Genomic DNA, 13,670 nt, shown 5'->3' with positions numbered 1-13,670 from the left:
TTCTTTTGTTGTTTGAGAGAAAGAAAAAAAAAAAAAAAAAAGATAGGCGTCGACAATACTTTTGCTCTATACTAGGACATTAGACACGACATGATCGGGAGGTGAAAGTTATGTTCTCTGTCGTTTGTCAAAGGCTATTAGCTTTGGTTATGGAGGATACAAAACAAGTAATGCCGTGATAAACTATAATTCCTAATTTGGCACATTCAGGATGTTAATTTTCTCACTTATGATTCTACCACGTCAGTCGTCCGCTCTGTTGTCTTCGAAAGCAAAGCATTGCAGCACAGTCTAGCTTGGGAATGAGAGATACCAACAAAGCAATTAAAAAGGCCTCTAGTTCCTATGACCGAAGGATATTAGTCATCAAATACTATCGGGAATAAGAAGTATCCTAAGTTCAATAGGCAGAGGACAGCACTTGTATGTGAAGGCGAGGAACGACAATAAAACCAGTAAATGAGCAAATGTCGGGCGACGCTTGATAGACCCCCTCCGGTGCCATGTGAAGTTGAAGAACGAAATAAATAATATTAACGAGAAATTAGCAAAAAATTGAAACCCTGCATTTTAGATAAATTTCTCATGCAAAAAGTTTCAACGTCATCCACCATTTTTTCATCTGGAACGTATGAAATTTGTAATCAAATGGTGCTGAACCTTTCACTATATTTCTTGCTCACAACTGAAAGAAGGCATTACATGTCAGAAAATTCCCCTTTGTTTCTGCAGTCACTGGTGTATAAATAGCTAAATTTTGATTCACCGTTTTTTCACGGGCGTATCGAACCGCTGATATCACGAAAAATAATGAAGGCATGGACTCAAACATAAAACTGAAGCAAATGTACATATTGGAAAATGATTCAAGTTCCAGTTCGTCCACTCCTGAGAATCGCTCATCGCCTTCATCACTTCCTCCGGTTTTTGGAAGCGAAGCGAAATACTAGGTAGAACAAGATCATCCTATATAGAACCGTGCCCAACCCAACATTATCAGCACATTCTTCCACTTGTCAGATTCGCGTGTCTAAATATGGAATCCCGATAAAATATCATTCCCGGTGATGTTATACGGGACTTTGTCGGGGTGAAGCCCTTCCCAAAGGTCGCGTTCGTCTGGTATTGGTTCATCAGTAGCCTCCCATACGGGTAAGTCATTGTCGAGGTCTTTTTCATCCACTTCCAGTTGGCTATTCAAAAAGTAACAGCAAAACAGGAAGAACAATGCGGTGAAACCGATGCCGGCCACATAACCAAGGATGTAGTTGGGCACGACCGAGCTGACAAACACCACGAACGAATTCGTCGAGAGGAGCGACACATAGAGGACCAGCAAGAAGTATAAGAATGGCCCGCGGAGCTTCAGGGCTTTCCAAACGATGGCAGGATAGACCCCGGCCTGAACCGCAAGGAAAGGCAGGTAAGTTACGAGGCTGGCGATTGTGTAGGAAGAGGCACGGTGGGCATTGTGGGAGGTCTTGCGGATGAAGATGAAGCGCTCTCAAATGAAGGCCGGGATGGCGTCATTGGAAGAGAAGAAGAAGAGGCAGACCGTGAAGATGAAGAAGCTGAGCCGGTTCGTGATCCCTTGGTTGTCTGCCTTCCTCCTCATAAACATCGTCGCCATCATGATCCCCATGATGGTGAGCACCATCAGCCTCGAGAGGAAGAGCTCGGGGGTCCGCTGGATGTTCTTGAAATTGCGGCGCATAAGCATCCAGGTCTCGGGGAAGAATGAGTTCACGAACTTAGGGCCAAGATTTTGGTGAGATCCGATGGCATTCGTGCCAATGTTCGGGGTCAAGTAGTCGTTCTCGTTCATGATGTAGTCGCTGTTGTGAGGCATCGGTGTCTCCCGGAGAATTTCGCTTGAGTACGCGGAGTAACTTCCTGGTGATGCACTGTATATCCAATGAACGATGGAGAAGAATTGAGTGTTGCCAAACACTAGGAGCAGAAATCTAGTGAAGAATAATTTTCGTTTGTAGACCTTAGCGAATTTGAGAGTCCGAAATCAGCGCCAAACACTATCTTTCGAATTGCAAAAATAGCTATATCTTCATCTAATAAAATGGTTTAATACCTCATTGTAGCTTGCATCGTTGGCTCGGCCTTTTGTCTTGAAGGAGGGAACCCAAGTGCCTGCACAACTCCACTGCAGCTTGGAGTCCATGATCTAGATGAATTGTTGTAAGGACTTCCCAAGGTGTGAACGAACTCGTCATTTGCCGAGTGCACACTCGCTTGCAAGGGCAATCGCCGGGCATTTCTGTGGTCGTGGCTCTGATCGTGCCCTTGATGCCTGTAATTGCGGGGACGAGAAAGTGGGGTGGGTGTGACCGTCGAGATCAACATCTCTTCATCAGACAGCGGCAGGGGTTCCATGCCCGTCCGGACGAACTCGGATTGATCGTACTCTTGGATGACGTCGATGAGGTGCTCTATCGAGTTCTCGCCCTTCGGGACTTTCCGGCCCATGCGGCTGAGGTGGAGGGTCACGTCTTTTGGACATCCTTAGAACATGAGCTGCCCGCGGGCCAGGATGATGAGATGGTCGAGGAGAAGTTGGATTCTCGACGAAGGCTGGTGGATGGTGAGGATCACGGTGCTGCCGGACCGAACTATGTCGTGCACCTTCTCAAACTCACTGTGGGCGCCGGTCGAATCGAGGCCCAATGTGTTGGAGAAATCTTTCCAGAATATTTTGAAGCTGACAAAATGTTTCTATCAGTCTAGTCTGGATAAATACAGACCTTCGTTTAGAGCCCGAAGACTTTCATATCACCACTCAAGACTCAAGACTCAAGACTCAAGACTATTCTCATTGACAGCTTTTCTAATCCAAAGACGAAGGCAATCCGTAGCCGAAATATTTGGTTGAGGATTTAGTTCTATCCTCCGGAGAAGATCTCTTAGCTGGATAAATATAACGGATTCTTTTATTCATAATCAAGATCGTTTGAAGATCCGATGGTCGATTTAAATATTCTTGGAAGGTTTTATTCTTGGAAACCAAGATCCCGATTGTATGGGCAAACATGATTGATGGGCTATCGTCAAAGTTCCTTTAATAGCTCAAATGATCTTCTTGATTGATTCCGTCCAACGGGTAGATTGGAGGAATTCCTTTGGTAAGTGCTAACGGGTATGATGGCATAAAGGAGTATAAAAGGAAGACATTCTAGTTGCTTTAGTGCATGATCGATAGAGAAATTCCAGAGTCCAAGCACCTTGATTATTAGTCGATACATTTTGAGCGAAATTGTATACACAAAGAGTGTCTATACTTAGTGATACCTTGAGCGAGTGTGGTAGATCATCTACACCGAGAGATCAAGGAGAACAACGCTATAACATCTCTTTGTTCATAGTGGAATCCAGCCAATAGGCTATCAGTGCAGAAGAGTGGACGTAAGCTTGACATAAGCCGAACCATTATAAACCTCATGTTCAATTTTCTCTTCTCTTAGTCTTACCTTGATTATCGTTTGTCTCAAATCTATCAACTGTCTAGTATTGTGCAATTATAGAGAAAAATCCTTTATATACCTATTCACCCCCCTTTAGGTACTTATACTAGCTATATCAATTGGTATCAGAGCTCGTGTACTCACTTTATTTAAAGTGTTTTACTTCAGAGTAAAAGATCAATGGTTAGTATGCTAGCACCAGGGCTGATGGAATGGCAAAGCAATACCAAACCACCCTACTTTGATGGAAATGATTACAACATCTGGAAGAACAAGATGAAAGCTTTCCTATGATCAAAGGATCCTCTGGAATGGGACGTTGTAGAAAAAGGAATTACTCCTACAGTGCTTCAGTCTTCGAAAGAGGGAAAGAAACTCGTTGAGACCAAAGTGGAATGACTCAGAAGAGATAATCAAGAGACAAGCACTCAATGCAAAAGCAATTTACTCTTTATATTATGCTTTGTCACCAACTGAATATAACAGAATATCTTCTTGTGTTACAGTAAAAGAAGTTTGGGACAGATTACATATCACCTATGAAGGAACAGATTGAGTGAAGGAAACCAAAATTAACATTCTCCTCGGTCAATATGAAGCCTTCAAAATGAAACCAGGAGAATCTATAACTGACATGTTTAGCCGTTTTATAGATATTGTCAATGGTCTTGAGAATCAAGGACAAACAATTTCTGATCCCATGAAAGTAAACAAGCTACTGCGTGGACTCTCCAAGGATTGGAATCACATAAAGACTTCAATAAGAGAGACGCAAAAAATTATGCCACTATCTCGTCGACGAAGCCGATTGGAACTCTTCGTCTTATGAAGTGGAACGAATCAATGAAGATGAAGATCCAAAAGGTAAGAAATCCATTGCATTAAAATCAAATGATGATTCTGATGATACGATTCGAAGATAATATGGACGATGAGGAGCTTGCTCTCATGATAAGAAGATTCAGAAAACTGAATAGAAAAGGAAGAAGGTTCAACTCAAAGAAACAAAGTTTTCAAAGACAGCAGACCAAGTCTGTTGATGATGAAGAACCAAACAAAGATGTAGTCTACTTTGAATGTAAGAAATAGGGACACATCAGACCCAACTGTCCTCTTCTGAAGAAGAAGAGAGGAAAAGCTGAAAAGTTTCGAAAAGCTCTCAAAGCCGAAACCTGGAGTGATATAGAGTGTGAAGAAAGTGATAATGAATATGCCAACCTATGTCTGATGGCACAATCAGACACAGATTCTAGATCATACTCAAACAGTGAATTTGAGGCAAGTAATTTTAAAATTCCTGTCAAAGTTTCTAAATACATTGATGAACTATGTTTTAGTCTTAAGACTTCTCTCAAAAGAATTTCCGAACTTAAAAGGAAAACTCAGCTCTAAAACAAAAGGAAAACGTTTTAGAAGAAAGAGTTAAAAGTCTAGACTTGACTATTTCCACTCTTAAAGAAAATGAAGATAATCTTTTGAAAGAAAATGCCCTTTTAAAAACTGACTTATCAAATATTTCAAAGAAATTTTCAATAGGTCCGAAAACTTGAAAAAATTCTTTCAGCTCAAAGACCTTACTTCAATAAGTCCGGTCTAGGTATGACAGCAGAAACAATTCCCTTGATTGATTTTCCTAAAGTGAAAGAAAGAATTAAGGAAAGACCTCGAGAGAGGCTTACAAAAATCATTTCAAGAAAGTTTTTGTAAAGTCTGTAGGTCGAAATGCTCTCAGGTGTTCAAAGTGCAATAGTCCAGATCACTTTGAAAAAGAGTGTCCTATGGTTTGGAAACCTGTTAAGAAAGTATGGGCTAATACTGTTTATCTTACTAACACCAAAGGACCCAAGAAAGTTTGGGTACCAAAGAAAGCTTGAGACTCTATTTTAAATGTAGGTCTCCATGAAGAAAAAGGTAAAGTGGTATCTTGACAGTGGATGCTCAAGACACATGACAGGAGACTCAAATTGTTTCATAAAGCTTGTTCAAGTAAATGGAGGAAAAGTTTTATTTGGAGGAAACATCAAAGGAAGTATTGTGGGATTTGGAACGTGAAAATTGGAAATCTCACAATAAGTAATGTTTCCCTAGTGGAAGGACTCAATTACAATCTTCTCAGCATTAGTCAATTGTGTGATACTGGTTTTAAGATCTTCTTTCAAGAATGAAGATATTCTGGAATCAGTAAAGACTCTACTCAATCTTTCATGGATCGAAGATATGGAAATATCTATCTTCTGGATGTGAAACCAAATGAATCGCAATGCCTAATCTCAATTCAAGACGAAGCAAGCTTATGGCATAGAAAGCTTGGGCATGTCAACATGAAGCAATTAGCCAAAATCTCATCAAAGCAAGCTTGTTCGGGTCTACCCAAATTACCATACCAAAAGACGATCCATGCACTCCATGTATTTCGGGAAAGCAGGTAAGAAATTCATTTAAGCCAATAAATCATGTCTCCACTAATCATGTACTACAGTTGCTGCATATGGATATCTTGACCCAACCAGTAACCCGAGCATTGGAGGTAAGAAATATTGCCTAGTAATTGTGGACGATTACTCCGTTTTACTTGGGTATATTTCCTTGCAAGTAAGTCGAAACCTTCTCGTATTTTGAAAAATTTGCTAAAAATGTTCAAAATGAAAAGAATGTGTTATCTCAAGTATAAAAACAGATCATGGAGGTGAATTTGAAAATCAAGATTTTACAAAATTTTGTGATGAATCTGGTTTTAAGCATGTATTCTCCTCTCCATATACTCCTTAGCAAAATGGAGTTGTGGAAAGAAAGAATAGATCTCTTCAAGAAATGGCTAGAACTCTTTTAATTGAAAGTAAGATTTTTTCACGATTTTGGGCTGAAGCTGTTTCAACAGCATGCTATATCATCAATAGAGTCTTCTTAAGACCTATTCTAGATAAAACCCTTATGAGTTATTCAAAGATAAGAAGCCTATTGTTTCATACTTTCATGTATTCGGTTGCAAATGCTTTATATTGAAAATGCAAAAGATCGAGTTGGTAAGTTTGAAAAAGATCATATGAAGGCATCTTCATTGGATATTCTACATCAAGCAAAGCCTACTGAGTCTATAACAAGAAGAGCGGTCTATGGAGGAGTCAATGAATGTCAAATTTCAAGACTCAACGCAAGATGAATCCAAATCAGACTCATCATGAAGAGTCCGAAACCGCTCCTGCACCCTCCAAAGCTTACAACTCAAGAAGCATCTCGGACTACGGAAGACCAGCATCAAGTCGTTCGTGAAAATTCAAATAAAGAAAGAGATCATCAACCAGACAAATCAACCAAGAATCGGAAGCATAAGTCCAATCATCCCAAAGATCTCATTATCGGCGAAATTAATGAAGGAATTGCACTGATCCAAAAGGCGAGAAAAGTCTAGTGCCGTGGCTCGTTTTGAAATTGAACCAAAGAGCATAGAAGAAGCTTTATCCGATGAAACTGGATTGAAGCTATGCAAGAAGAGCTCGATAGTTCAACATTAATGATGTCGGGAATTGACATCCAAACCAAAAGGTAAAACCGTTATTGGAGCTAAATGGGTGTTTGGATCAAGATGAATGAGAAAGGAAGAGTTGTACGAAACAAAGCAAGACTCGTGGCCAAGGGATATACGCAAGAAGAAGGAATAGACTATGATGAGACTTACGCACCCAGCAGTAGCAAGGTTAGAAGCTATTCGACTATTACTTGCGTTTGCTTGTTATAAAAATTTCAGGTTATTCCAAATGGACGTCAAAAGTGCCTTCCTAAATGGATTTATCCATGAGGAAGTTTATGTGGAACAACCACCAGGGTTTGAAGACCCAAAAGCGGACTCGGTCTTCGATCGAAAAAGGCCTTGTATGGTTTAAAGCAAGCACCTCGAGCTTGGTACGACAGACTAAGTAAGTTCTTAATACATAATGGTTTTGTCAAATGTAAAGTAGATACTACTTTATTTATCAAAAAGGAAAACAAAAGTTTTTTACTTGTTCAAATATATGTTGATGATATTATTTTTGAATCCTCTAATGAAAGTCTGTGCAAGAAATTTTCTAAGTCTATGCAGGACGAGTTTGAAATGAGTATGATGGGAGAATTAACATTCTTTCTTGGTCTTCAAGTAAAACAATTGAAGGAATGAACTTTTATTTACCAAGAAAAATATGCTAATGATCTTGTCAAAAGGTTTGAACTGGAAAAGTGCAAAAAGACCGACATACCGATGTCAAGTTCTTTGAAGATAGACAAAGATGAAGAGGGGAAGAAAGTTGATCAAAAGCTGTACAGGAGCATCATTGGTTCACTTCTTTATCTTGCGCTTCTAGACCGACATTTTGTTGAGTGTTTACATCTCGTGCTAGGTTTCAATCGATCCTAGAGAACCCTTCTCGTCTGCGAAACGTATTATTAAATACGTTGCTTCATCTTCAAGCATCGGTCTTTGGTATCCTGAGAAGGGAGACTTTAATCTTCCGGGATATTCGGACGCAGACGGCGGGTTGTAGAGTTGATAAAAGAGCACTTCGGGGAACTTGCCGGTTGCTTGGAAGGGGACAAAGTGTCTTGGTTTCAAGGAAACAAAGCACCGTGGCTCTCTCAACAATAGAAGCAGAGTATGTAGCTCTTGGAAGTTGTTGTTCGCAAATTCTATGGATAAAACAACAGCTACAAGACTTTGGAATTGAAGACTTATGCACAGAAATCAGATGTGACAATACCAGCGCAATCAATCTCACTAAAAATCCAATTCTTCACTCAAGGGCAAAGCATATAGAGATTCGCCATCACTTCATCGAGATCATGTTCAACTAGCGGATAAATTCACAAAGCCTTTGGAGAAAAATTAATTTAATTTTATCTGTTCCAAACTCAACATTTTGAAGCTTGAGGAAGTTAAAGTCTAGAGACTCTCCAACCCTCAGACTCAGACATTCATGGCTATAGACTGTAAGTTGTTATTATATTCAATCTCGAAAAGGTACGATCATTAGTTCAGTTAATTTATAATTTCCGTGAAAATCGAATCTTGTCTTTTCAAAAAGATTAACTCCTATTTGGCAGTTATCGATTTTAAAAAGAGGCGTCTGTTCATTTTCCTTTGTGTCGATTGGTTTTTCCTTTTTAAACCGAGTTATATATATACGGTTTTCTCGCTTAAACTTCAAAACCCTAAAAGGCATTCTCCTCTCAATCTGTCTCTACTTCGTGTTTATCTTCGAGAAAGTTGTCATCTTTTCTTGGGAAAGCGAGTAAAGGAATCTTTCAACGACAAGAAAGGATGTCTTCCTCAAGAAAGTCTTCAAGAATCGCGAACGGGCCACGAGAGAATGAGGGAGGGACCTACCCATTTCGATCTCACCGAAGAGGAAGATTTACCGAGCCAAAGAATAGAGCCCGATTCACTCTCCACCACGTCACTGTTCATCATCTACCCCACAAGGTGTGAGTCATCAACCGGAGGAAGAAATAATCGAGGACGCAGACTGTAAGAGTCCAAAACCCTCTTTTTATTTACAAGCTCTATCGCACCGAAGAGCATTGGGACTTATTTGAACTATACGAGATGATTTCCTTAAAGATAAGAATTATGGGAATGAGTATATATTTTTGCGACGAATGGAGGATTTGGGAATTGCTCCCAAAGGAAAGGCTGAGGAAGCACTTGCAAATATTCCAAGTGACCCTCGTGTATCAGGACTGAATCCGACTGACGGGAACGATGATGATAAAATGTTTAGAGAATTTCAACCTAGAATGGGAGTTGCTGCGAAGGTGAAGGGAAAAAGGATGGACTTGTTTAAATCGAAGGAACAGGAGAATCTGTTCTTCAGACTGTTGAAACGAGGGGTGATAAACCCTAGAAGTGTTGATTTCGATTTCTTGGATGCCATTAATGTGAACTTAAGGGAGAAGTTAAATCTGCTTCAACTTGAGCAATTCTGCTCCGATACCACAGACGGTTATGCGCAGTTAACAGCATACTTCTATTCGAATCTTAGCTTTTTAGATGCGAATAGAATATCCTTCAGTGTTCGGGATCAAGTTTATGAGGTAGATGTGGACATGTTGGCAGACATAATTAGAGTTGAAAGAGGACGATATAAACCAATCAAGGTTTCAATCGCTCGTACCACACTGGAACTTGTCAAAGATAGGAGTACAGAAGGAAGAGTTACCTACTCAAGAATGCATGTCATCAACATCTTGCTTCACAAAATTGTGATCAACTGTATCAGGCCAAAGTCTACATCAAAGACTGACGTGTCTAACTCCGAGGTGAAATTGATGTATGCGATCAATTCAGGGAAAAATTTATCTCTCCCTCACACCATTCTCTTTCACATGTACAGAGCAATGGTGAAGGACAAGGGCCAATTGCCTTATCCAGGTCTTGTGACCAAGATCTTCAGACATTTGAACATTGAACCTCCACATACTCTTTGTGTTCGACCATGCGACAAAATGGTGGTGGGCTTGAAAATGCTGACAAAAATGCGTCTGAAAGAGCTTAATAAGGCAATGGAGAAGTTCAAAGTGAAGACTCCAAAGCATCTTACGCATCAAAGAGAAAAGGAAGAAGCCAATGGGTGCTCCATCCAAAATGAAAAGAACTCTTATCTTGGAGGATGAAGATGAAGAGGAAGATCTCACTATCTCGCGCATTGAAAAGGACCGGACGTTCATCCGAATCAACGGAACAACAGAAGAAAGGAAAAGAAGCGAGAAAAAAGAACAGAGAGAAGAAGAGGGACAAGCAAAGAACAGAGAAGCAGAGGAGCAAGAAGAGAAAGAGAAAGAAGCTGAAGAAGAAGGAGAAGCGGTAAAAGAAAAGTTTGCAGATGAAGCCGCAGAGGAAGGGAATCAAGACGCTGAAGAGCATGACCATCACTCTTCCCCAATTGAGGTCCTAGAGACAGGGGGAGATGGCGAGCAAGGAAGGACTACACCACATGCTGTCAACAATGAAGGTGTGAGTCGCTCACCAGCAAATCCAGAGGATTTTCAGGCTTCTCAAATGCCTGAGGAAGGACATGATACGTCAACACCAAATATGCTCGATTACACTGAAGTTCCATCGTCTGCCTTCACTCCATCCGAAAGAGCAAATGCAAGCACACAGACGGACAATACAGCAGATTTTCGTCGTATCCTTGATGTTCTTCTGGAAATGCAGAGTCAAATCTATGCTCTGAAATGTGAACTTCAAGTCATGAAGAATGCTGGACAAGCATCTTCTGTTACCCTGCAGAGATCAAATGAAAGACCTCGCTCTTCAAATTCAAGCCAATGCCAAAGGAGAAGAGGTGGCTCATCTTCGGGAAGACTTGAAGAGGCTGGAAGGCATCGTCCAATCGATGGGAGATTTCCAGTTGTGCGCGTTCCCAAGCGAGACTTGACTCTTTTCTCACCTTTTTAATGATGACAAAAAGGGGGAGAATTGCAATTTGAACTCTTAAACTCTTTAAACTCTTTAAACTTTGACGTGTTTGAATATTTGAGTATGACTTGGGTGTGAACTTGAATTTGATTGACTTGTGTGGATTTTGATGTTTGACTGTTGATGTTTGACTGTTTGCATTTATATCAAGTGTTGTTGTATGGTCTTACTCATGAAAGACTAACCAATTTTCTGTGGATGCAAAGTCTAGTTAATTTATTAATCTTTATGAGATAGCCATATTGCTTTAGTAATGTTTTGCGAGTCAAAGTTGTTCAAATCTACAGGAAAGTTTTGTCACCATAAAAAAGGGGAGATTGTTGGAGAAATCTTTCCGAATATTTTGAAGCCGACAAAACGTTTCTATTAGTCTAGTCGGATAAATACGGACCTTACATTTTAGAGTCCGAAGACTTTCATATCACCAGACTCGGCACTCAAGACTCAAGACTCAAGACTATTCTCATTGACAGTTTTCTAATCCAAAGTGACAAAGGCAATCCAAAGCCAAAGTATTTGGTTGAGGATTTAGTTCTATCCTCTAGAGAAGATCTCTTGGCTGGATAAATATAACGGATTCTTTTATTCATAATCAAGATCGTTTGAAGATCCGATGGTCGACGAAATATTCTTGGAAGGTTCTATTCTTGGAAACCAAGATCTTGATTGTATGGGCGAACATGATTGATGGGCTATCGTCAGGTTCCTTTAATAGCTCGAATGATCTTCTTGATTGATTCCGTCCAACGGGTAGATTGGAGGAATTCCTTTGATATGGCATAAAGGAGTATAAAAGGAAGATATTCTAGTTGCTTTAGTGCATGATCGATAGAGAAATTCCAGAGTCTGAAGCACCTTGATTATTAGTCGATACATTTTGAGCGAAATTGTATACACAAAGAGTGTCTATACTTAGTGATACCTTGAGCGAGTGTGGTAGATCATCTACACCGAGAGATCAAGGGAGAACAACGCTGTAACATCTCTTTGTTCATAGTGGAATCCAACCAATAGGATGTCAGTGCAGAAGAGTGGACGTAGGCTTGACATAAGCCGAACCACTATAAACCTCGTGTTCAATTTTCTCTTCTCTCAGTCTTACCTTGATTATCGTTTGTCTCAAATCTATCAACTGTCTAGTATTGTGCAATTATAGAGAAAAATCATTTATATACCTATTCACCCCCCTCTAGGTACTTATACTAGCTATATCACAATGTTGGTTCGTCAAGAAAGAGTAGGGATGGCCCGTGGATGATGTCTACATCGATCGATACCCTCCAGCGCTCTCCTCCGGACACCCCGCGTGTCCTGTCGTCGCCTATGTAGGTGTTCCGGGATGACTGATCAAAGTAGTGTTCACACAAATTACTCAGGGAAAAACAATGAACTTCTTCTTAGGCAACGCATGCTTCGATGCAAATCCAATCTTCGTATCCAAATCTTTGCCTAAACGAGTTGCATAGACTAGTTCTTGAAAGGATGAGTGCACAAAAACTGTGATCGTCCTCCTCGGAGGCACTCATCCTTAAACCATTTCAATAGAGAACACGCTCTAGAAATTCTCTAACAAAGGCATCAAAGGAAGAGAGAAAAACACAGAGTATACATCTGGGGAAAATTGGTTATATAAGTTCTATGACATATTATATCACTTAATGTTTATATAAGTAGTCATATTTAAGCTTTTGATAGAAATCCGGTGCATCAATTTATAAGTAGATTTTACAATCAATCTCACCCTCTAATGCTACTAGAAAAACTCAAAGGTTAAGTACTCAAAACTCATCAAGAGTCCAAGCTGCTCGATCAACTTCCCCACCCTCTCAATCTTCTCCGCCGTTGTGATCTGCCCTAGCCAGAAGTCGGCCGCTAACATGAGCTAAACTCAACTAGTAAAATGTGAAAAGATATAAAATTCAATTGGTAAATTGAAAAGTTTATGACTGAATTGAAAAAAAAATTAATAAATTTAGGATTTTTTTGAACTATTCTCCCTCAAAGCTTTATTTTTTCATAAATGATTCCATGATACATATTGGAACTGAGCAAGTCTTTAAAAGGGTCAATGGAGAAATGATAGAGGGAAGAACTCCTGAGGGGTGGGACTCCCCACTGCTCACTCATGTATTTCATCCTGCTCGAGAAGAAAAATATATGGTTGCATAAATAATTCCATGATATATCAGCTTCTAAGCTTTTATATATTATTATAATGGATTAGTAAATTAGATGACGATTATGATGGTGATGATGATAACAATAATAATGATAGGTGCTAGGGAAATCACATTCGACATTATAAAAAATGTCATTACAGGAGATAGGCATGAGTTTAAACATTGGATTCCGGAAGTTCGTAGCATTGGTCTTGATAAACCCCAAGATTAAATTTATAAACGGAAGCATTCCTTACAACCGTAATCGAGAATTTGGTCAACGGGTACGTCATCATCGTCCTATAAAGAGCCGGCTTCTCCTTCACTTTTTCGCATCACCGTTCTCTTCGGTACTCGATCCTGAGCTGCTGCTGATTTTGGCTCTTTGCTCGCCCAACTTCAAATTTAGCACTGCCGGTCGAGTTTGCAGTGAGATAATATGGATATGTCTGCAGAAAACGAGCATCAAGTAGAAATTTAATTAGGATATTATATTAGATTAGATTGCGATATCAAAGTCAAGATAATATGCCATGCCATTGCAGAAAATACGTGAGTTTAATTGCTATTTAACATTCTACATTTCCT

General features: G+C 39.9%; 1 pseudogene; it reads right to left on the bottom strand.

Annotated features, from left to right (window-relative positions):
- Nucleotides 1-911: 911 nt before the first annotated feature.
- Nucleotides 912-12,802, bottom strand: LOC104416939 (annotated as a pseudogene).
- Between the last annotated feature and the right edge of the window lie 868 nt (nt 12,803-13,670).

This window comes from Eucalyptus grandis, chromosome 8 (assembly GCF_016545825.1).
Source record: "Eucalyptus grandis isolate ANBG69807.140 chromosome 8, ASM1654582v1, whole genome shotgun sequence".
In the NCBI taxonomy this organism is placed as follows: Eukaryota; Viridiplantae; Streptophyta; class Magnoliopsida; order Myrtales; family Myrtaceae; genus Eucalyptus; species Eucalyptus grandis.
Note: the sequence above shows the minus strand (reverse complement) of the source record. Positions and strands in the feature narration are given on the sequence as shown.